Source organism: Mauremys reevesii, linkage group 4 (assembly GCF_016161935.1).
Source record: "Mauremys reevesii isolate NIE-2019 linkage group 4, ASM1616193v1, whole genome shotgun sequence".
NCBI classification, from domain to species: domain Eukaryota; kingdom Metazoa; phylum Chordata; order Testudines; family Geoemydidae; genus Mauremys; species Mauremys reevesii.
The window spans coordinates 141,744,906-141,767,965 of NC_052626.1; the positions used below are offsets into that span (position 1 = coordinate 141,744,906).

General features: G+C 48.4%; 1 protein-coding gene across 9 annotated transcripts in view; it reads left to right on the forward strand.

Moving 5' to 3' along the window:
• Nucleotides 1-5,809: 5,809 nt before the first annotated feature.
• Nucleotides 5,810-23,060, forward strand: part of CTNND1 (catenin delta 1) — a 51,821-nt gene continuing 34,570 nt past the window's right edge. For 3 of the 9 annotated variants that reach the window (XM_039535397.1, XM_039535400.1, XM_039535398.1), the window contains exons 1-2: nt 5,812-6,011; nt 6,325-6,383. The gene's annotated coding sequence lies outside the window, so the exon portion shown is untranslated. Of the gene's footprint in view, nt 6,012-6,035; nt 6,384-23,060 lie in introns of those variants that run through there. The other 6 variants (XM_039535399.1, XM_039535401.1, XM_039535395.1 and 3 more) reach the window with 5 other exon arrangements.

Below are 23,060 nucleotides of genomic sequence, written 5' to 3' on the forward strand. Positions count from 1 at the left end.
TCCCATTATTTCCAAATCTCCAAGGCAAAGGGGGGTCTCAGACCCATCTTAGATCTGCGAGGACTCAACCAGTTCATGGTACGGTTGAAGTTCCGCTTGGTCTCCCTAGGCACAATTATTCCTTCCCTGGATCCGGGGGACTGGTATGCTGCCCTCGACATGAAAGACACATACTTTCATATAGCCATTTGGCTGGCCCACAGACATTTCCTGAGGTTTGTTGTCAACTGAATACACTATCAGTTCACGGTGCTCCCATTTGGTTTATCAACAGCCCCCCGAGTGTTCACCAAGTGCATGTCCGTGGTCGCGGCCTTTCTCCGCAAGAGGCAGGTACAGGTGTATCCCTACCTCGATGACTGGCTACTGTGGGGGCATTCCAGGGAGCAGATGGAGTCTCAAGGTCTGGTTAGTCAGAGAGACCTTCCAGAGACTAGGTCTCCTCCTCAATGTGGACAAGTTGAAGTTGTCACCAACCCAACTAATAGAATTCATTAGAGCGGTGCTGGACTCAGTTCAGACAAGAGCCATACTACCAGAGTCCAGATTCCAAACATTGTCAGGCATCATTCAGACTCTCAGACGATACCCCACCACAACCATGAGGACATGCCTCAGTCTCCGTGGATACATGGCAGCATGCACCTATGTGGTCAGGCATGCCAGGTGGAGGCTCAGACCACTCCAGGCATGGCTCACCTCAGCTTATCACCCAGGTCGAGACACTTTGGACTTGGTAGTAACAGTACCGGTGCGAGTCTTAGATACCCTAGTCTGGTGATTGGACCCTCGCACACTCTGCGAAGGAGTCCCATTCAACACCCCTCAACCATCCATGACCTTAGTAACGGATGCGTCAGACCTAGGTTGTGGGGCCCACCTGGGAGATCTAAAGACGCAGGACAGGTGGTTGCAGTCTGAAATCCAGCTCCACATGACTATAAAGGAGCTCTGAGCAGTGAGACTAGCCTGCCAGACCTTCCATGATGACAGGGTTAGTGCGTAGTGGTGGCTGTCCAGCTGTGGGATTTTTGTATAGCCCACTCCATTCACTTGGAGGCGTCCTATCTCCCGGGAGTATGGAATGAGCTTGCGGACCACCTCAGCAGGTCGTTCCGCAAGTACGAATGGTCCATCTAGACAGATGTCATACATTCCATCTTCCAAAGGTGGGGTTTCCCCAAGTAGACCTATTCGCCACCAGAAGCAACAGGAAGTGTCCAATGTTCTGCTCTTTCCAAAAGCACAGTCGGGCTCTATCTCGGATGCGTTCATGCTACCCTGTGGGGACCATCTATTGTATGCCTTCCCACCGATACGACTTGTCCACAAGGTACTGCTCAAGATCCACAGAGACAAGGCAGAGGTAATTTTGCTGGCCCCTGCATGGACACACCAACATTGGTACACCATGCTTCTGGAGCTGACAGTGGACACCCCGATCGTGCTGCTGTTCCTCCCCAATCTGATCACACAGGACCATGGCTGCCTCCTTTATCCGGACCTCCAGTCCCTCCATCTCATGGCTTGGAAGCTTCATGCTTAAACCCAATGGAGCTCCAATGCACGGAGTCGTTGAGGGAGGTGCTGCTTGGCAGCAGGAAACCTTCCACCAGGGCCACTTACCTAGCTAAGTGGAAAAGGTTCTTGTGCTGGTGTGAGCGCAGTCACGTACCTCTACTTCAGGCATCTATACCATTCATCCTGGTGTATCTACTGCATCTGAAGCAGCAAGGTATGGCCGGATCATCCATCAAAGTACACCTCACAACCATCTCAGTGTTCCAGCCGGGAGAGTTGGGGCGCTTGGTATTCACCAACCCTATGGTGGGCCGTTTCCTTAAAGGCATGGAATGGCTATAGCCCAGTCTCGACCACCGGTACCTGCTTGGGACCTCAATCTGGTCCTAGCTAGGCTAATGGGGGTCCCATTCGAGCCACTGGCTACATGCGCCCTCCTCTCTTGGAAGGTGGCATTTCTGGTTGCCATCACATTGGCCAGGAGGGTGTCAGAGTTAAAAGAATTAACCTCCGACACCCCCCCCCCAGTCTTCCACAAGGACAAAGTACAGCTCAGGCTGTACCCGGCCTTCCTGCCCAAGGTGGTATCCCAAATGGCCAAGACATTTTTATACCTGTTTTCTATCCCAAGCGACATGCTAATGCCCAGGAGCAGAGGCTTCACTCACTAGATGTCCGGAGAGCACTAGCATTCTACATTGAGCGCACAAAGCCTTTCAGGAAGTTGAACCAATTGTTTGTAGTGGTGGCAGACCAAATGAAGGGACTTCTGGTCTCCTCACACCGCATTTCTTCCTGGATCACGGACAGCATCCATACCTGTTATGACCTCGCCAAGGTCCCAGACCCAGCTATTACAGCTCACTCGACACGAGCTCAAGCCTCGTCCGCCACTTTCCTGGCCCAGGTGCCCATCCAGGAGATCCGCAGAGCGGCAGCCTGGTCCTCGGTGCACACGTTTACCACCCACTATGCCATCACCCAGCATGCTAGAGAGGACGAGAGTGGTTCAGCAGTGATCCAATCCAATCAGTGATTCCTCAAACTCCAACCTCACCCCCATGGGAGAACTTGTGAATCACCTGATTGGAATCGACGTGAACAAGCACTCAAAGAAGAAAAGACAGTTACTCACCTTCTTGTAACTGTTGTTCTTCGAGATGTGTTGTTCACGTCCATTCCAATACCCACCCTGCTTCCCCTCTGTTGGAGTAGCCTGCAAGAAGGAACTGAAGGAGGGTTGGGTCGGCCAGGTTATATACTGAGCACCATGAGGGCACCACTCCAGGGGGCTCCGTACCCGAACCAACGGGGGCTTCTGAGGGAAAAAGTTTTGACCACCGTGCATGCGGCGCTCGCACACCTGATTGGAAAGGAGGTGAACAACACATCTCGAAGAACAACAGTTACAAGAAGGTGAGTAACCGTCTTTTTGGAAATAGGTGTCTTCAGATGGATTAGCTATAGTTTTCCAAACAACCTGTTGTTTTTTCCTGCCAATGTCTCTTGTCTCTCTAGATCCCTTTGTAGTATTTCTCTACACTCAATGCTGTTTTAAACACTCTCCATTTAGTGCCTAGTCCTACTTCCCTTGAAGTCAATGGGACCAGGATCAGACCCCTTTGTGTCATCTGTTGATTTAATTGGCATACTGTTTACATCTGACCCCTTCCAGATCTGCATGAAAGATATAATTTGCACAGGGCATAACAGAGATCCCTGCAGCATCCCATTAGATGCCTCCCCATAAACTGATACTCAATTGTTTATCATTTCCTTTGCTTACAGTCCTTCAATGTACGTGGCCTTGCCACAGTGGGGATTTTCTGAAATCCTTCCATCATTGTGCCTACTGCTGGTGACCTCTACTAGGCAGGGTGGGCGTGCCAGTGTAGGCCAGCCACCAGTGATTTTACCACTGTGTCTTCTAGACCTGCTCTGAGCAACATCAGACAGAACAGTGATGAACATGTAGCAGATGGCCAGTCTACACAGGTGCTTTGATGTTTCATAAGCAATATATGTCCGGGGTTCTCAACCGTTTTCTCTCTGATGCCCCCCCAACATACTGTAAAAACTCCATGGCCCATCTCTGCCACAACAACTGTTTTTCTGCATATAAAACCCAAGGCTGGCATTAGGGGGTAGCAAGCAGGGCAACTGCCTGGGTCCCATGCCACTGGGGAACCCACAAAGCTAAGTTGCTCAGGCTTTAGCTTCAGCTCTGAGTGGCAGGGCTCAGGGCCCTGGGTTTCAGCCCCATGCGGAGGGGTTTCATCTTTCTGCCCTGGGCCCCAGAAAATCTAATGCTGGCCCTGCTTGGCGCCCCCCTGAAACCTGCTTGCGGCCCCCTCAGACACCTGGTTGAGAACCGCTGATATATGTTGCAGCAGGCAGCCAGAGCTGTAGGAAGGAGATCTTTATTGAGCATGGGCAGTGGCCAGGGTTAGGTGCTAAAAGGCCTGTGTTTGTCTGGCAGCAGATTGGCCCAGCTTGCATGCCTGAGCCCCTGTGTCACACCAAATACATTTGTTAGTTTTTAAGGTGCCACGAGGACTCCTCGTAATGTTTACACCAAACTCAGTTATTCCTGAAACCTGACCCTCTTTCTCCATTTCCATTCACTGTTCTGCACCCACTGTTGCTAGCCTTGGTGGGAGAATTTCAGGAAATCCTCTGTGTAAAGACAGCCCATGAGATTGGTGTTCCTTAGCCCGGCTAACAGGAAAAAGATCACACTGCAGGAGCAGTAGCTGATACGGACAGGGCACTGCTATAAGGAAGCTCATATTGCTGTGGCCTGAGTCTCCTCTGACTAATACCAATTTTATACCACTACTGCAGTGAAGATGAGGTAAAACGAGAGGAGTATCAGGTCCCTGGGTGTTGATATGGCACTGCTGCAAGGAAGCTCTTGCTTCTGGAATCCCAGTTGGCACTGATGGGGTTTTCTGGCAGAAAGCAGTGCTACCGGGCTCAGAAGGGAATGTGGAGAACTCCCTTGGTTTAAAAAACAGAATGAAAGAATTTGCTCTAAAATGACAAATGTGTACAATTTGCCCATTGATTCAGATATATGACCTGATCTTTCTCAAAAGTATTTAGGCACCTAACTTTAATTGAAATCAATGGGAGTTAGGCACCTAAATACCTGTGAAGGTCTGGGCCAATGTGCTCTCTACATGTGGAACTTTTGGAGTATCAAAAACCTCAACATCAAGCATACATTTTGAATCAACAAGATGCATATCAAGGCCTGATTCTGCTCTAGCAGAAGTCAATACGAGTTTTGTCATTGACTTCAGTGAGACCAGCATCACACCCCAACTTTGTACCTGCTCAAACAAAAACTGAGTGCCTAATAAAGAAAAAAAATCAGTTTAAAACGTATTTTTATAGAAAATATCCAGATAATACCACCCTCCCAGCAACTCCCCCACTGAACCTGGTGCAGCAAATAGCTCTAGATATCTTCCAGGTTATCACTCTTTTGCAAACATAATCAGAGTAAATATCCTTTAGGGCCCTGATGAAAGAAAACTTGTTGAAGCTTTTGTCTCTCTCTCTTGATTGGTGGGTTGGAATTTACAAACTGTGAATTGGATTAAATTAGTAATACAAAGCAAAAGAGCTATTTTCTTCAGTGATTTGAGAAGAAAAGGAGGGAAGTAAATTCCTTATCCACTCTAGACTTTTAAATTCAGTTGCTTAATTGCCAGCAAAAGTCATTGACTGAAATAAAACAAGAGCTGATTGCAACTCCGGCAATCTGGGCTCATATAATTAAAACAAAAACAGCAGAATCAAGGTTGAATTTCAAATCTGAAATTCTCCCCAGATCCAAATATTTCCCCACACATCTTTTGTACCATTGTCCTTCCTCCATTTCACTATACTTGCAAAGATGGGAAACATATCAATAAAAAGCACAGGAGACAAATAAAAATGAAGATATTTACTCTCATTTGCAAACAGGCAGAGGAGGTGAGTGGGAGAAAGAAACATACAGATCAAAAGAAACTGGACTGTGAATTGCAGATCACATCAATACATTTATCATCCTGCCAAGCCTGTTTTAAACTTCTTTCTTGCAATTGGTTTTTATAATATATTTGTATTTATTTTGTCCCCCCCAAAAGTTAATTTCTGTCCTCATCCTTTTGTTGTTTTTTCCCTTTTTTCTTTTTTCCTTTTTTTTATTTTTTTTTATTTTCTACAATAAAGTTTTCTATTGGATAGTGCCGGGTCCCTCATTGATGTCTGCTTCCCATTGGAGCTTCGCAGAAGCTGACATCACTTAGGGAAAGAGGGGTTGGGCGTTGGGCTTGGTTGGAAGGCTTAGTTTGTTACCACCAACCCCGCCAGCTTGTCTTTGGCTGGGTCGGGTGCAACTTCCATTTTAGGTGTTGGATCTGAAAGAGGAGGCGAGGGGAAAAAAAGCCAGAAAGGAAGAAGTAGCAGTAGCAGTAGCAGATCCCAGAGGGAGAAAGGTGGAGAAAAAAAATCACTACATTGGCTGCTTTGCTTTTTTTTTTTTTTTTAAACCAATACATTTTGGCAGGGTTTGCCACATATTTTGCCTCTTACATTTCCTTTAGAGATTTGTTGGAAAAGTCCACATTAGAGTTCTGGGTGTGTGTGTTTGTTTGCAAAGGATCTCACGGAGGGAAATTTTGTTGGAGACATTGTCACCATGAGAGATTAGAAGGGAAGTTATAGGACAGAGGAACAGCCACACTGACAACTTTTTTTTATTTATTTTTGCTTTTATTTCTTCCCCCGGTACTTACAAAAACTCACAAGGAGGAGAAACAAACTTATAGATCTCGCGAGTGCAGCTCCTGAGAAGGGAGAAAGCCAGGGTAAGAATCGTGTGGTTTTTTTGTTTTGGGGGGCTGGGAGAGGTTGGTAAATTCATTTCCTCTCTTGTTTTAGCTCTTGTTGTTCACTTTGGATTTTTGTTCCTTTTGTGCTGCAAACTAACAACGCCTCCTGGGTTGAGCTGTTGGGAAGCTGTTGCCTTTTTTTTTTTTTTTGTGGTGTCTTCTGTGCAGGCTGGGGGAGGAATGTGATTGGGTTTGGAAAGTGGGTTTTTGGTTTTATTTGCGCCATTTAAGATATTTATTTTAAAGCTTTTTGGGAAACTAAGTTGTAGGGAGATTTTGCAGTTGATAAAGTATTTTTATGAAGTTGTATTCTGGTTGGGAGTGTTGCGGTCTATTCTTTATGTTTCAGATCCACACTTTCTGCTTGGGTGGATCCCATTTTTTTTCCCCAGGTGCAGTTGGGTGGGGGCCTTTCTCCTCCTAGTCTTCTAAAACGAATCCATGTTGAGCTAGAACCTCTTTTTAATTCTTAATTGGAGGGGTATTACAAAGATTTGGGAAACAGGGCTCTTTAGAACTTAGAATCTGTGAAAATCAACAGTTTGAAGTGGGTGAGGAATGACCGTCTTAACGCCTCTGTTAAGTGTAGCAATCTAAACCCGGCCCACATTCTGCGCCCGAGACTTTGCTTATTTTAAAACTTACTAGGGAAGAAAGCAAAATTAAAAAAGGCTTTAAGCAAACTTATTTTGAAGCAGTACTTTAGGAACTCCGAGTCTAACAGACTTGTATTGTACTTTTTTTTTAAGTTGTTTCCCTGTAACTTTCCTTAAGCTCTTATGTTCAGTCTCTTGGAAGTGTGCTGAGGATTGGGGGTTTTTAGACGCTGCTAAGAATGTACTTGTGTAGCCAGCTCATTGGGAACCAGGATGTTGGGCTAGTTTCTAGTCCTGAGAGTCGTCATCTGTAAATTTAACTCCTCCATTCAAAACAAAACAAAAGCCTGGAATTCGATACGGCACTAATTGCAACAAACGGGGGCAGAGAGAGAGAGAGTCTGTGCTACTGTCTAAAATTATTATAGGAAGGCTAATTTGTCTCCAAGCATAATTTTAAGAACATACTTTCTCTTCTCTTTCCTTCACTTTGCTGTGCACAGGTTGTGATGCCTTATGTTAGACTTAAGGCTCTTGTGGCCAGAGATCCTGGGGGAATTTTCTGGGTGGGGAAAAAAGCAGCCAGCACTCTTATTTCTGCAAACTTGTTAAGACCCACGTTCTGCATCTAAGCACCTGTCTCTCTTCTCCACCCCCCACCCCGGTTTTGGTCTTGGGTGCATCAGAGCAAGAAAAGAGGGTGTTCTGTTTAGAGAGTGGCTAGAGCAGGGTTTGGAAATGGTCAGTGGGTTTCAGTGATGGCTCATGTTCTATTTAGTACCCCTCCTAAATCTTCTCTCTCCACCCCTTCCCTGTCTGGACATAAAAGGTTGGTGTAAGAGGGTAGCTGCTGTGAACAACTCATGGTGTTGGCTGTAGTAGCCTTTCACAGCCAAGGAGCCCAGAGGAAGTGCTCTGACAGCTGGGGAAAGAACACAGGCACTTCTAGATTCAGAATGACTTGATGTCTCTGCTGGGTGGCTGTGAGTGGTGCGATTCTTTGTAGGTTGTAGCACTTTCCACCCCCAAAGCTGATTGCAATACCTTGTTCCTGTGATCAATCTTGTGGTCTATCAGTAGCACAGTGTACATAGGGCCTGGCGTGTGGCCTTGGGCTTGCTTATTGCTGTACAGCATTGTCGAACCTCCTCCTCCCCCCCATGCTAGGAGTTATGTGGCTGGGTTCTGGGGTGTCTGTGCTTTGAGTGAAGCATGTAATCTTGACCTCTTGTGGTGTTGCCTCCCCCCCCAACAAAAAAGCTACCTTGCTGTGCCAACCTCCCAATTGGCACATGGAGCAGGAGAGAGAGTGCATCTCTCTTTGGACAGGCATTCAATGTTGGAGTAAGGAGTGTCTGGCATTGCAAATGGTATCCTGCTCTTTCCCCTCTGCAACATAGTTCCCTTTGTGTTGGAGTAAGGGAAGTTGCTTATGTGTGTTGGAAGCAGGGAGTGTTTTTGGGTGTGCAGGCCTTTCCTGGGGGGTATCTGGGCCCAAGGTTGTGTGCTGTAAATCTTTTCAGTGATTCCACCCTAAAATTTTGGCATGTGGAAGGGGAGAAAGAGTTGGGAATTGGGATTAGGTGTGTGAGAGGAACCCTATGCAGACTAGACTGAAGCTGGCCAGGGCAGATCTAAAACTCTCTCTTTCTAGACTCTCCTGTTATCTAATTTGCCTCCTCCTTTGTTCTTGCAGGGAAGGGACTGCTGGGTGGAGCCCATCTATTTCTCCCCCACCCCTAAAAAACAAAACCAAAAAAACCAACTCCAAAACAGACTCCTGGTAATGTGGCAGCTATTTATTATAATTATAATAATTAAAAAAAAAAACAAAAAAAATCCTTTTTCTCTGGCTCAGGCCAACAAGTGACATTGAAATGTCTCCAGTGAAGGAATAATCCCACAGCAGCCCACTCCCAGGGGTGCTGGGTGCAGCAGGCTATTTTTTTCCCTAGTATCAGGGGATAGCGGTGTTAGTCTGTATCCACAAAAACAATGGGGAATCTGGTGGCACCTTAAAGACTGTTAGTTTTTTAAGGTGTCACCAGCCTCCTCATTCTCTTCCCCCCCCCCGCTTTCATTGGCAGCATTCTTGTCAAATAGCAGTGCATCTCTCCCGTCCCTACCCTGCCCCTTCTGTGCCTCTTGTCCTGAGGGACTGCTGCCCTTTATCTTACAAAGCCCTCTTATAGAATTGGGGTTGTCATTTTTTTGGGGGGGGAGTAGTCTTGAAGGGATTCTGTCAGGTATTTATATGGCCCCCATCACCATATATCTGAGCACCTTCCAATTTTCAATGTATTTTTTTCCCCTCACTCCCAGTGTGAGGTATGGCAATTCTGTTATCTCTATTTTACAGTCTCTCTGTGCCTCAGCTTCCTAAGTCTTTGGCAGAGCAGGGACTTGAATCCTGGTCTTCAAAATCCCAGGCTTGTGCTCTACCCACAGGACCATCCTTCCCCTCCAGGAAGGAGTTGTGGGTCCTCTGAGGTGCCAGGATTCAGCATTCAGGCTTGATCATGTCTAAATATCTTGAATTCCATGGGTGCCTTAATAGTAGGACAGAGGCCTTGAATGCTTCTTCCATCCCCCTCTCTTGCTTTGCTTGTAGTTCTTTGGCTGTTGATAGGATTGGAGCATCACTGGGCACCTCACTGAGCCCAACTGGGAGGGGGATTCTTGGATCCTTTCTGTGCTTCCCATTATCACTTGGAACAGGACTAGATGTGGCTGTAATAATACTTAGCCTTTCCCCAGTGTCTTCCACCTGAGGCACTCAAAGCATTATAGAGACACTAAACTTAGTCTCAGCCCCTCCTCAGTGGCAAGAAAACAAGATTGTCCCAAATTTACTGATGGAGAAACTTGAAGTATAGTGATTTCACCTAGATCACATGGTGAGGTGGTGGCAGAGCTGGGAACAGGTTATGGGGGTCTTGAATTCCAATCCCTGCTAACTATAGGATTATACATTTTCTGTATTGTCCTGTCCTTCAGCTCCCCAATGAAGTTGCTGCTTGCCTGTTTATGGTGGAGCAGGGGATTAGAACTGATGCAGACTCTCTAGTTTCCAGGTCCTCTTTCAAATTCAGATTGGGCACAAAGATGAACTTTGGGATCATCCTGTTCATTTCACCCCCTGCTCCCTAATGCACATGGTTATGAACATAGACAAACCACAAAACCTGGTGTGACCAGCTTTTTGCTCAGAGGCACAAGTCTGGAATAGCAAAGGATGATGCAAGGCAGAACTGAGGTGCGTTGAAAGAACTGTTGGTGGGTGAGATAGGAGCTGGACTGGAATAACAGGAGCGCTTTAGGGAAGAGTGGGGAAGCCTGCATGCTGTACGCCCTGCATGCAGTCCTGATTCTAAGCAGATAGCAAAGTAGGGGAGACTCTCTCAAACACTGTTTGGTCACATGCTTAAAAGCAGTTTTGAACCTTGTCCTCTCAATGTCTGATTGACCTTGGTTGGGACCCTGTGCATGCAGATGACTAACCTTTCCTTGTGCGGTGTATTCTTGCTGAAATCTTATAAGGAGCCTTTCTAGAAGGATAGGAAGAGGAAAACAGCTGGCTTGGTGTGTGCTGGACAACTTTGCTTGATTCATGCAGGTTTTCTATTATATGACTAGCTGCCTCCCTTCTGGCTCGGATGCTAGGCCTTGGTGCAGTAGTTGTGGAGCTCAGGAAGATTGATCCAGAGGACAGGGCTCAGTCATGAGATTTGAGTGTTACTTCTCGCTTGTGTAGCCTCCCCTAAGGGAAATTGAGGCACAATCGGTAAAAGAGGGGTAGATCCCTACTTTAGAGGAGTTGTGAGGTTTAACTCAGTGTTAAGATCCTTGGACAACAAGTACCATTTGTGGCTGCATCAGGAGATGTGAAGCTTGATAGCTTCAGTGAGCCTTTATCTGGGAAGAAAATGACATCTTTTCCCATATAATTTCTTTAACAGCCTCTCTTGCTAACAGGGGTAGGTGGAATCAGCCAACAGTTTGGGTTTATAAATGTACAGGTATGTTAGCTAATGGGATGATAAAACTCAAACCCAATGGGTATTCTCAGTTGTCCTGGGAAACCGCTCTGTGCCTTTCATAGGGCTTGACTGTCTGAGCTACCTCAACTGTTGCTTGGAGGACACGAATGTTTTCTGTAAGCATAATGCTGTTGAGAAAGGTCTGGATTTATAGCCCCTTATAACCAAAGTCTTCTGGATCCACACAGCAGACATGGGCCTAGCATAGCAGTAAAAGCTTCTGCCTTTGTGTCTCAATTCTGGGCCTAGTGTGGACAATCCCCCTACATGTGAAGCGGGAATTCTTGGCTCAGCTAGTCCTTGGTTAGAAGACCCACAATAACTGGGGCAATGCTGACCAATTTGTGTGGATACCTGTCTCACTAGGAAATGGGCTGACTCCCACCTGTTTTCACATAGGCCACCAGTGGTATCTACTTTCAGCCACTACCAACCTGTAGCCAGATTGGAACCAGGGCTCCAACAGACTTTTTTGCCTCTTCCACCAGTGATTCACTTGCAAGTAGTGATTTAGTGAAGACGGTTGATGTTTCTGTTGAATTTTACTGCCAGGGAGACTTGTCCTGAGTAGAATTGCTGATCTTGTTAACCAAATAATTTACTAAGTTTCTTGTGTTCCCTTGTGTCTTGGGTGGGGACAAGGCCTGGGGTTAGATGTGGTTATTGACACCACATTGTCATCAAATCTTGGACAACAGCTTTCTGTTCCTCTTAAAGGAAGAGATGAATTTTCCCATTGGTGATATCATTTCTTCTTTAGTGGTCTGTATCAAACCACACAACAAAGAGGGAGGGAACTGAGGGGCTGGCTGTAAAGGAAGCTTGTGCTGCTTAATTATCAGGCAGTGTGTCAGGAGAGAGGAAGAGACACTTGAGCTTTTAATGGGGTGCCATCTGTGCTCCTGCCCTTGCTTGTGAGCAAGGAATATGGACAGGTGTCTGAACCGTGATGCTCACAGCAGAAATTCCAGGTGTGAACCCTGAAAGCCAAATGTGACCTTGGTCATTGACCTCTTAGGCCTGGTCTCAACCTACAACTTAGGTTGATCTAGCTATGTCACACGTACATGTGTGTATGTGTAAAAATTCACCCCTCCTGAGAAGCTGTAGCTAAGCCGACCTGAACCCCAAATTAGATACCACTAGGTTGATGGAAGAACAGCCTTTCGAGGTGGTGGATTTACTACAGCGATGAAAGAGGCTCTTCCATTGCTGTAGCAAGTGTCTGTGCTACAGTGGTGCTGTTGTAAGCACGTGTATGTAGACCTACAAACTAAGGGTGTATATGTCTGAGCAAGAATGGTGGGAGGTATCTTTTCCCTGCTTGTACAGTTGTCTTAGTAGTGTAGGCAGATCTGGCTCCAACACTGTCATGCTGTTAAAAACAACTGTTAACCATATCCTCCACCATGATGGCTGGTGTAGATGCGTCCTGTGTGGTGCAGAAACTATTGCTGCTTGTGTATCAAAGACTGGAGTGGTGATGTAGCACAGCCTTGATGATGTGGTGGGAAGGAATAGCCTCTCCTCCAGCAACTAGAGCAGTCTGGCAAAAACGTGGGAATTGGAGGGATTTCTGGGGTTTCCCTGAGAGAAGGTAGCACACTAGGAAACCAAGCAGCATTTACCAAAGCTGCAGTGAGGCAGTTTTTTGCACCTCTTTTAAAATGGCTGTTAATGTTCCAGAATAGGTTAAAAAACAGCTGCTGGCTTCATGCTTATCTGTATCCAGTGGACTTAATTTGGTAGCCCACATGTTTGGATGGGAAATGGAGGATGTTGGTGTCAGTCCGTTGGCTAAACACATTTGGACAAGACTTATCTCCATCTCTCCTTTCCCAGCCCTGGCTGCTCTACCCTTAGTAAAAGCAAAGCCCATTGTGGCAAACCCTGCTCAGAGTTTACTGGCTTCCCTGCATCAGCAAATCCTAGCTGTAGGAATCTGGAAGCTGAATGAGATGCTGACTGAAGCCTGCTGGCATATATCATTCCCTAGCATGCTCTTTCAGCAAGCAGCTATTTCATAAAAGTGGGGGTTGGGAAGAAGTGGCCTGGACACCACTTCTCTGCCCGCTTCCTTCCCTTCAGATGTCTCTTCTGCTTCTTGTGGCTGTTGCAACTGCAGAAGGGTTATTGTGAACAGATACATACCAGCTCCTGCAGCATGTGGTGTCCTTCCCCACCCCCAAGATCTTAGGTGGCCTCTAGAAGAGGAGCTGTGTGTGGCCCAGGACTACACTAACAACATGGAGGCTGAATTCCCATCCTGAATAGGAGCAGGGAAGTGCCTCTAACCCCAGAACTTGGGGAGGATTCTTCACCAACCTCATCTCACGCTGCTTTCCGTCTAATCCTTGGGTCTCTCTAATCAATGCAAGTGGCAAAACAAATCTTGGTGGGCCTTGATGAGACTCTTGTCTCATCTTGAACCCTTAAGTGGGGAACCTCTGCACCCTGTCTTCTTCTCCACTGCCATCCCTACTCCTCTCCTTAGTTGGACAGGCTCTCTGGTTCTCTCAGCCAGAACAACACTGTATGGATAACTTCTGCAGGTGGGTGGGTGGGTCACATCAACCTGAGAAAATACATAACCGCAAAGGCCTCTTTCCTTCATTAGATCAGTAGTTCACTGATCTCGTTTGCATGTGTTTCTGGCATGCCCGTGCCCTGTAGGAGGAGTGCATTCTTCAGAGCGTGTTACTGCATGCAAAGCTGCTGCTACGACCTAGCTATGTGATGTCAGGCAGGTTGATTTTTGTCTAGAAGGGAAGGGGGAGGGTGAAGCGAGCGACACTTTTTTTTTTTTTCCTTTTATGAACTAAAATCCCATATCAGGGGCCTACTCCCTGGAGGGATCCTCTGTGGAAACAGGCTTGGACCCCAAGCCCCACCTCCTTTGAATACTCCCTCTTGTCCCTTTAATTACCAGTGTCCTGTTACTGGATGTGGTCCTTGGGAGATTACATCAGAGAGTGACAAACAGGAAACCTTCTCTCCCTCCCCTGAAGCCTCGCCCTGTTTGTCTCCAGTAAATGGCCTGGTTGGAAGGCCACTCTGCTGGTGCACAAACACTTGCTGTGGCCAGTCTGAGAAGGGCTCACCTTTGTGTGCAAAACAGGAGATGTGGCTACAAGCCAGGTGGGGAGAGGGTGGAAGGAGGAGGGTCTCCATGGTGCTCTTGCTCCCCAGATTTACGCTGTTGGGAACAAGCATAGGCATTCACTTCTAGCAGCTGATCAGCATCCCAGGTTACAACTAATAGTGCTTCATTGCTAGTATTTCCTACTATGCCTAGTGTGGGAATTCTCCTCCGTTCCCCCCCCCCCCAAGGGGTGCTTGGGAGGTTAAGGGGGAGGTGTCCCCAAATTTGGGGTCATCCATCAATGATGGATAGACATGAGGGGCTGCACACCTGAAAGATTCTTTTAGCTTCAATAAAGTGAGAGGCTTAAGGAGGCCAGTAGTGGGTGGAAGTGGGACATAGCCGCAAGTGGGGAGTGTAACTCCATTGACACATACCCTGGCACTAAAACCATGTGGGGGCGTGGTGCCAGAGAGGATACTCCTGTTTCAGGTGTGAGTGCACTGCCCTAGCAATGCAAGGTGGCTATTTAGCATGCCCTTTGGAGAGGGGACATTCTCCAGCAGGGGGAGGTAGCCTGGGCTGGCTGCCCGTTGTTCTGAGGGGATGGGTGGAGAGTTGGGTAAGTTTTTAGTGAAGAGCTGAATCTTTTTGTTGGCACCTGATGTAGTGGGTGACTTAAGGGTTCACTCTTGCTCCTTCTCCCCTTGTGCGGATACCTCGTGGCAGAGATGGCAGTGTCTGTGTTGCAGCCTTGGTTTATAGTTCAATATCTGTCTCCAGCCCTGTGGAAGGGAGGGCATAGCCTGCCTGGGCAATGGGTGGGTAAGCCTAGCATTCTGTTGTATTGGCTCCAGGGGGTCTCCTCTCTGCACTTCGAAGGATGCAGGGAGCAGCGCTTGGCAGGACGTTGTGTTTAGAACCTTGCGGGAAAGGAAAGGCACAATGTCACTTCCTGTCTGATCAGGAAATACTGGTTTCCTTCCCTTCTGCCTCTACAGAGGGCAGGGAAAGCTGTTGGGGGGGGGGGGGGGAGGGGATGGATATACAGATGCAGGGCTGGGGAAAGGTGCTAGAGCAAGAGCCCATTTGCCATGGGCCCTGGGGCAGGTAGAGGTAGGGCAGTGCCAATGCTGTTGAAGGGACGGGAAACTCTCTGTCCTGTTTGCATTGTATTTTTGTTCTCTGGCATCCATAATGATGCCGTTCAGTCCTTATTTGAATAGGATAGACAGGTGCTGTGCAGGTCTCCTTCCTTCTGTCCTCATCCCAGTTTGCTGATGCACTTTAATCCTGACCTATGACATCCTGTTGTTCCAGTCCTTCTCCTTGCTCACAGTCAGTTACATGTAATTGTGAGATCTGGTCTCAAATACTGTGCCAGATAATCTGTTCACCAAGACCGTTCTGTTTTTCCTCTCCTCTATGGGAGGGTGTGTGTGTGTGTGTGTGTGTGAGCGGTTGTGGATCTCGGCAGGACCCCAGGATGGTGGTATATCTGATGGTACATCCATGGTGTGAGGAGCTGAGAGTGCCCACTACAGCTCCACACCCCTAAGGGAAGGTGGTTACTGTTCCAAGTGGTGAAGTGAATCTTCCCCTTTAGTGGTGATTCAGTCTTTGACTCTTGTATCCTGCTCCTCCAATTGCTTTCCTTACCCAATCATGTCTTTCATCAGGATTTCTAAATCTGTCTCTGAGCATGCGAGTGCACACAGTTGGAACAAGGAGCCTCTGATGAGGTCATGCTGAATTGAGCTAGGTTTCTTGTACCATCTCTTTCTGATACCCTGTGTGACTGGAGCTGAGTCAGCTTGTGAGCATACCTGAATATGGGGGGTGGGGGAAGGAGAGGCAGAGATTTGGCAACCCACAGCACATCCTTGCTTGTATCAAGCACAGCGGCATGGTTTGTGTGGAAGGCGATTACCACCTCACTTTGCAGATTCCCCCTTCCTGGAAATGCTGTATAAGACTGATTTCAGCAACTCCCTACCCACCACTCCCACACAAAAGATGACTTCAGCCTCTCTAAAACACCTGCCTGTTTGTTCAGAGTGGTGAAACAGGAGCTTTGTGAATTAACTGGCAGGGTTTCATTTGAGGGGGGTAGGCTCAGAGGAGGAGGTGCATGTCTGGGTGAGGGAATGGATAGAAATCAATTTTGAAAATCTTATTTTTCTAGCTGTTCAGCAGTGGAGGGTGTCCCTCCGTGACTGAAGTTTGTAAATGGAAAGTAAAACTGCAGGGCTTTCCGAGAGGATCAGTCATTCTTCAGTCAGTGGGATGGTGGCAGAAACATGTGGTCCAATTCCTGCAACTGCTGTTCTTCTGGAATCTCTTTGATTTAGCTTAGGATCATCAGTAATTCAAAACCCCTCTTCTGGGTGTCTGATATGGCCCTTAAAGGCGGACAGGAGCTTTGGAAGCTTTACTCTATGAGGGAGTTTGCCAGTGCATCGCATGCTGTGCAGTGCCCCTTGCAAATCGACTCCTGGTTCATCCTATTTCCCCGTGTGCCTTCATACGTTCTCTGATCCCTCATCATACCAGATGCAGGGTAGCTCTCAGCATACAGGCTACAATAGTTGGTCAGATTAGCACTCCTGTGCTGCAGCACCTTATTCTGCCCCATAGCTGTGTGGTTTCCCTTATGTCATGCGGCCAAAGAGGAAATGGCCTGAACCCAGTAGGTGAGATGTGGGGAGCACGGAGGGTTGAAGTCTAGTGATGGCAGGTGAATGGGGCAGGAGTGAAGTCCATGTAACTTTGGCATCTGCCCACCAGCTGAATTGCTTTCTCTTCTGGTTGCTTTGCTCAGACTTCCCATATTCTCCCCATGGTGCAGTGCTAGGTGGCAGTTGTGACTGGCAGAGCTATAGTCTTGGGATGCTGGTGCCATGGGGACATCTTGGTGCGTGCTGTCCGGTGGCACTGCTTGTCCGGTGCAGTCCCTTGACTGCAGATGTCCCTTAAACTAGACAGCCCTCATTAACTGTTATTTCCAGTGTGATATGCTGCTCTAAATCCCCTCTTAGATGCTGTGGCTCTGCTAGCCCTCCCCATCTGCTGCACTCTTCCTCTGTGTGAGAAGGCCACACTCCTGACTGGCAACGTCACCAGGGATCAGCCCTCCTCACCCTGAGGGACTTTGCTCCCATGCAGTTGATAGGAGAGGCCTTATCTCTAGGAATGTGGGGGCCTCTGTTTGCTATAAAGCTGTGCTAGAGAGGCTGTGTGGACTTCTCTATTGAGCATCTTTTGAGGAGTGGGGAGAGCAGGGAATGAAGGCCAGGGACATCCTAACCTGTAGGACAATGGTTCTCAAACTTTTGTACTGGTGACCCCTTTCACGTAGCAAGCCTCAGTGTGACACCCCCCCCTTATAAATTAAAAACACTTGTGTATATATTTAACACCATTCTAAATGCTTGAGGCAAAGCAGAGTTGGGAGTGGAGGCTGACAGCTCGTGACCCCCCCCCCCCCCGTAATAACCTCATGACCCCCTGAGGGGTCCCAACCCCCAGTTTGAGAACCCCTGCTGTAGGAAGATGGAAATGTGTGGGGTGTGATGGTTTTTTTTAGGCTATAGGAGGAAAAGGGGCAAGAAGCTTTGAGGCTGCTATGGGACAGGGCTCTGACCCAGAGCCATGGTGGGAGGAGGAGTTGGAGTATGGGATCTGGGGTTTTAACTAGCTTATCTTCTCTCCTGTCTCATAAGGAGTAGGCACAGTGTCAGGAGCTGTTGGGCTGAACTGTAAATCTGTAACCTTCTCCCCACCCCCAACCCCAGGGTCCCTGATTCTTCACCTGCTGTGCTTGTTGTGAAATGGCCTCATCTCAGGCTGGCCCTAGGGGTGTGGGTGGCGGGCAGTGCAGTGGGGAGGGAAGGGCTGTTTTCCCTGACAGGGAGCTGCACTGGGCGAAGTGGGAGTTCTGGCTGGTGATTGGCGGATGGGCCACTCTGGAATGCTCTGGCCCACTTCCCAGAATCTAGCACTTTGTGTTTGTTTCTGAGCCATAGGTCTGGTGCTACTGTGACAGGAAGTGGAAAAGCTGGGAGGGAGGGGGAGACGGGAGACGGCTGCGTGTGTGCCTGTGAAATCCCTTTGTCCCCAGAGAGCAGCTCAGCCTCAGCTGCACATTCCCACAGAGGAGAGAGCTGCCTTTGTGCTGCTAAAGTGTTTCCAACATGTGAAACTCCTGTGCTGGGTGGGGGCTGGGCATGTGACTCTTGATGTGGGTGCCCATGGCCTGCTCTGTGGATCCTGCTACGCTTGGAAGGAAGGCCGGGGTGCATGGTTGCTGGTGTGGGGCGGGCAGGCAGCTCTGGGGTATCAATCCAGCACTCTGGTACATGGCTCCTGCTGGGACATGGACTCTGGCATTAGTGTCCTGGGACATGGCTCAGGTTGGAAGGTGTATTCCACTGTGGCATTTTAAGTAGAGGAGGATCTGGCTGGGTGGATATTGTGCAATGGGATCCACATGCCCTCTAGGGGCTGGGGATAGATCTGGCTGTACTGCAGGAAGTGGGGAGCTGAGGCTACTTCCTGTGGCTATAATATCTAGAATGTAGTGGTTTGGCTACTCACAGAGCCACTTTCGGTATGGTACTGCTCTTTCCTCTCCAAGTCGGGAGCTCTTAATATACTCTGTTCACAGCTGCATTGAGCCCTTCAGGAGGAGGGTACAGGGAGAAACAAGTAGCAGTTAGCATGAAACCTGTGACAGGCTGCCCTGCCATGGCCAGTGAGGCCCCGCTCCAGTTCTCTGCTGCATAGCTACTCTCAAATCCGAATGTGGAGAGGAGCTTGCTCTCCGATATCTGAGGGGAGTCAGGAAGTGCCTGCACAAGGATAATTCATCTCTGTCTAGACAGAAATGGAATAAATAACTTTTTTTTATTCTGCATTTTTTTCCCTCCCACTCTGTATGGGTCCCCAGCTGTGCAGGGAATGGGGGCATCTCAGGCGTTTTGCGTAGCTGAGCCCACAGCCTCTTGCCAAGGAGGGCAGCCCTTGAACACACGCATACAAATCCGCCTTTCACTGCCGGAGAGGACAGCTGCCCTGGAGCCAGATTGCTGACATACCAGAGGAACAATCTTTTCCCTCTGTTCTGCTGCCGACCCGCCTGGCTTCCTTCCCTTCTGCCGCCCCACTTGGTTTTCTCTTCCCCCTGCAAGTCGAGAGGAGGTGTAACTGAGTTACAGCCTGGACAGGTCAGCGCTCCGTTGTGCTCCTGTTGCAATGGTGTTTCTGAGCAAGGTGACTGAACTGCCTTGGCCTGGAGGGATAGGAAAATGGGGGCGGAGGAGAGGTTTGTAGAAGCTTCATGTGGAATGAATGCAGAGATTGAATTTCCTGGGCACCCCAATAGTGTGGGGGAATCCCCGCTGTTACTTGGTGGGTCTCTTGTGTGTCTAAAGCAGCGACTCTCAAACTGGGGGTCAGGACCCTTCAGGAGGTTGTGAGGGTATTGCATGGTGGGGGGGAGGGGGAGTGTCGCAAGCTGTCAGCCTCCACCCTAACCCTGCTTTGCCTCCAGCATTTATAATGGTGTTTAAATATATAAAAGTGGGTTTGTTTTGTTTTGTTTGTTTTTTTAATTTATAAGGGGGGGCGGGGGCAGAGGCTTCCTATGTGAAAGGGGTCACCAGTACTAAAGTTTGGGAACTACTGAAAGGGCAGCAAAGAGTCCTGTGGCACCTTATAGACTAACAGATGTATTGGAGCATGAGCTTTCGTGGGTGAATACCCACTTCGTTGGACTAACGGGGCTACCCCTCTGATACTGAAAGGGGTTTCCCCTCTGCAACAGAGACAGATTTAGGGACCTGCAGCAAACTGGCTCAGACTCTCCCATTCCACTTCCCACAACCTCCCCTGAGAAGCAGAGATCTCCACTGGTCTAGTCATTTGTTCCCTCTCTCCTGTGATCTCTACTTCCAATTCCTTGCCTGACTGCTCAATCCCCTGCATGTAGAAACTTTATCCTCTAGACCGGACTACTTCAGGAGAGTAAAGTCCCATTCTTGAGTCTCTCCCTCTTGGGGGAGGAGGGGTTGCATCTATTTCCTCCTCCCCCTCCCTTTTTCTTCAGCCCCCCCCCCAAGTGCCCTGCCCTTCTTATCTCTCCTTTCTTATCAGCCTCTCCTAGTCGCTGAGCCTTCCCCATATAAGGCAAGGTGAGGCTGTGGTGTGGGCGCAAGCAGGGATGCAGGTAACTCTCACAGGAGGCCTTCCTCATTTAGGTATGTAATCATTTCTGGGAGGGGACGGGGAGTGTGGGAGAGGGAGGTAGCCAGACCATTCTGATATCAGTGTGACTAGTTAGACCAGTCCTGGTTGTGTGACACACGCTAGGGAGTAGCTTTCTCTTTCAGTCCTAGGCCAGTGCTCCGCTCAGCATGAGATACGCCCTGTATCTAGTCATTGCTGAAGTGTGGCTCATTCCAAGGAGGCTGGGCTCTGTAGCGTTTGCACGAGTACATAGTGTCTAAAATGCCTGCATGTGGAGGATCCAGCCCTCCCAGTGGGGAAGCAGCTGACTGGGGGGTATCAGGGAGTGCAAAGCCCATGTTGTGTTTAAAAACTGGTTGTGGTTTTTTTGGAACAGCTTTCCTAGGAAAGTCCTTTTTACTTTACTAGGGGAGGGTGTGAGGCCTCAAGTACCTTGCAAGGTTACTGGTCGTTGTGGATCTGTTCTGGTGCGTCTGATCCCAGCACCCGTACACAGGAAGTATATCTGCCCCCCTGAAAAAAAGATGATGATGATGGGCTGATGATGATGCTATCTATATACTTCAGCTAGGGGTGCTACTACTACTGGGCAACTGCAAAAAAAGCCCACGCATCTCCAAGACCAACAGTTATACTGACCTGACCTCTCTGTGGGAAGAGTGTTGTCACCACCAAGTCTCCTCATCAAATTCACTGATCATCTCTGGCTAAGACCCACACCAGTAGTTTCGTGCAGAGAACCCAGCGGCTGCTGTGGCAAAATTTTTTTAAAATTTAAAAAAAAAAAAAAAAAAAAAAAATAAAAAAAAAAACAGTGGGAAGCAGAGAAACAAGTGAATGAAACAGAAAGCAAAGATGAGTTCCAGAAGCACCAAAGTTCACTTGGAGAATCTGAAAGCTGTCAAAGCAGCAGCCGTGGAGACCAAAATCCTTGACATTTCCATGGCCTAGGCTCTCCCTGGCATGGCTCCTGATAGTGCAAACAAGAAGGTGTTGGTGGCAGCATCTGTCCACTGAGAACTGAGCTCAGAGCCCCAGCTCACTTCACTCAGACCACCAAACAGCCATGGTGTAATGTGGTAATAGTTTTGTGCTGACAGACATGCCATTATTATCTACCGCTCTCTTCCTCCAGGCTATTCCAGAATCTCCTTTAGGAGGGAGAGAGCTAAAGGCAAGTAGTGTTCTGAGGTGCATACTCCCTCATGGGCACTTGGTATCTGGGTGCTGAGTCACTTCTAGACTGAACAGTCAGATTTGAAGCCAAAAATGTTCCTATTCTAGCAACTTGGCTGGTTCCAGACTTTGAGAGTGTGTTGGTGAATCAAAGCTTCTGATCTGGTGGTGCTTGTTGTCTGTTCTGCATTTTGGGGTGGGGCTATGCTGCTAGTTGGTCCCCCTCCCCTTATGAAATTGACACTTTTTTCTTAACCTTTCTTAACCTGAAATTTTGTCTGTTAAACATTTTTTGTGACAAATTGAGTTTTGTCAGACATTTTGTTGTGCACCTCCCCTGCCCCCCCAATCCTGATCAGATCAGTGGGGACCAGAATTGAGGGTCTCTAGATCTTTCAGATGGGTTGGGGCAAAACAAACTGACTTCATGTGCTACTGTGAACTGAGTGTGTGGAAATTAGGTTGATTTCCCCCCCCCCCCCTCCATCTACTATTACTCTATAGACTGGAACCGGGTCAGGACTCCTAGGCTCTCTTACTGATTCAGTGTGACTTGCACAAGTCAGTTTGCCTCTTGGTACTACAGGTCTGTCGCAACTTACGCGCATTTAACATGTGCAATTTCAGCTTTACGCTATACGGCCAGAGTCCTGGGGGGCATGGTCTCAAGATTTAAAGGCCCTGGGGCACCAGCTGTGGCTGGGAGTCCCAGGGCCTTTAAATCACCCGGGGGCTCCCAGCTGCAGAAGTGGCTGGTAGCCCCTGGGGCAAACTAAAGGGCCTGAGGCTCCAGCCACCGTGGAGCTCTGGGCCCTTTTAAATGCCAGCCCCAGCCCGGCTGCCAAAGCTGCGGGTGGGATTTAAAGGGCTCCTGGGGCTCGGTGCGGAACCCAAGGAGCCCTTTAAATCCCGCCTGCAGCTTTGGCAGCCGGGCTGGGGCTGGCATTTAAAGGGCTCCTCCGGCCTCTCTGCTGCAGTGGGAAGCCTGGTGGAGCCCTTTAAATCCCAGCCCGCAGCTCCGGCGGCCGCAGCTCCCGCCGGAGGAGCCCTTTAAATGCCAGCCCTGGCCTGGCTGCCGCAGCTGCGGGCTGGGATTTAAAGGGCTTGGATGTAATTTTGAGTATACGCGGTTTTCGCTTTACGCGCTAACCGTGGAATGAAACCCCCGCGTAAGATAAGACTTGCCTGTAGTGTCCCAGTGGTATGCTAGGGTTAATACTTCCCTCATAGGGGAGTGATGATTGATTCATGTTGTCTGTCTGTTTAAAAAAAAAAAATCCTCTTCAGAGCCTCTGTTTTGGAAATGGGTAGAAGTCCCAAGGAGTTCTCTGTGTGTGGTTTTTAAAAGACAACCTCCTGATGACTAGGTACTTTGCCGGATTAGCAGAGGTGAGCCAGTGCAAAGTAAGCAAGAGTAATGTGCCACCATGTATTCAATTTACTGACAAATGCAGTTTTTAATTATTTATGCTTAATTTTTACAAAATGCACCATAGCATGATTTGAATCTTGG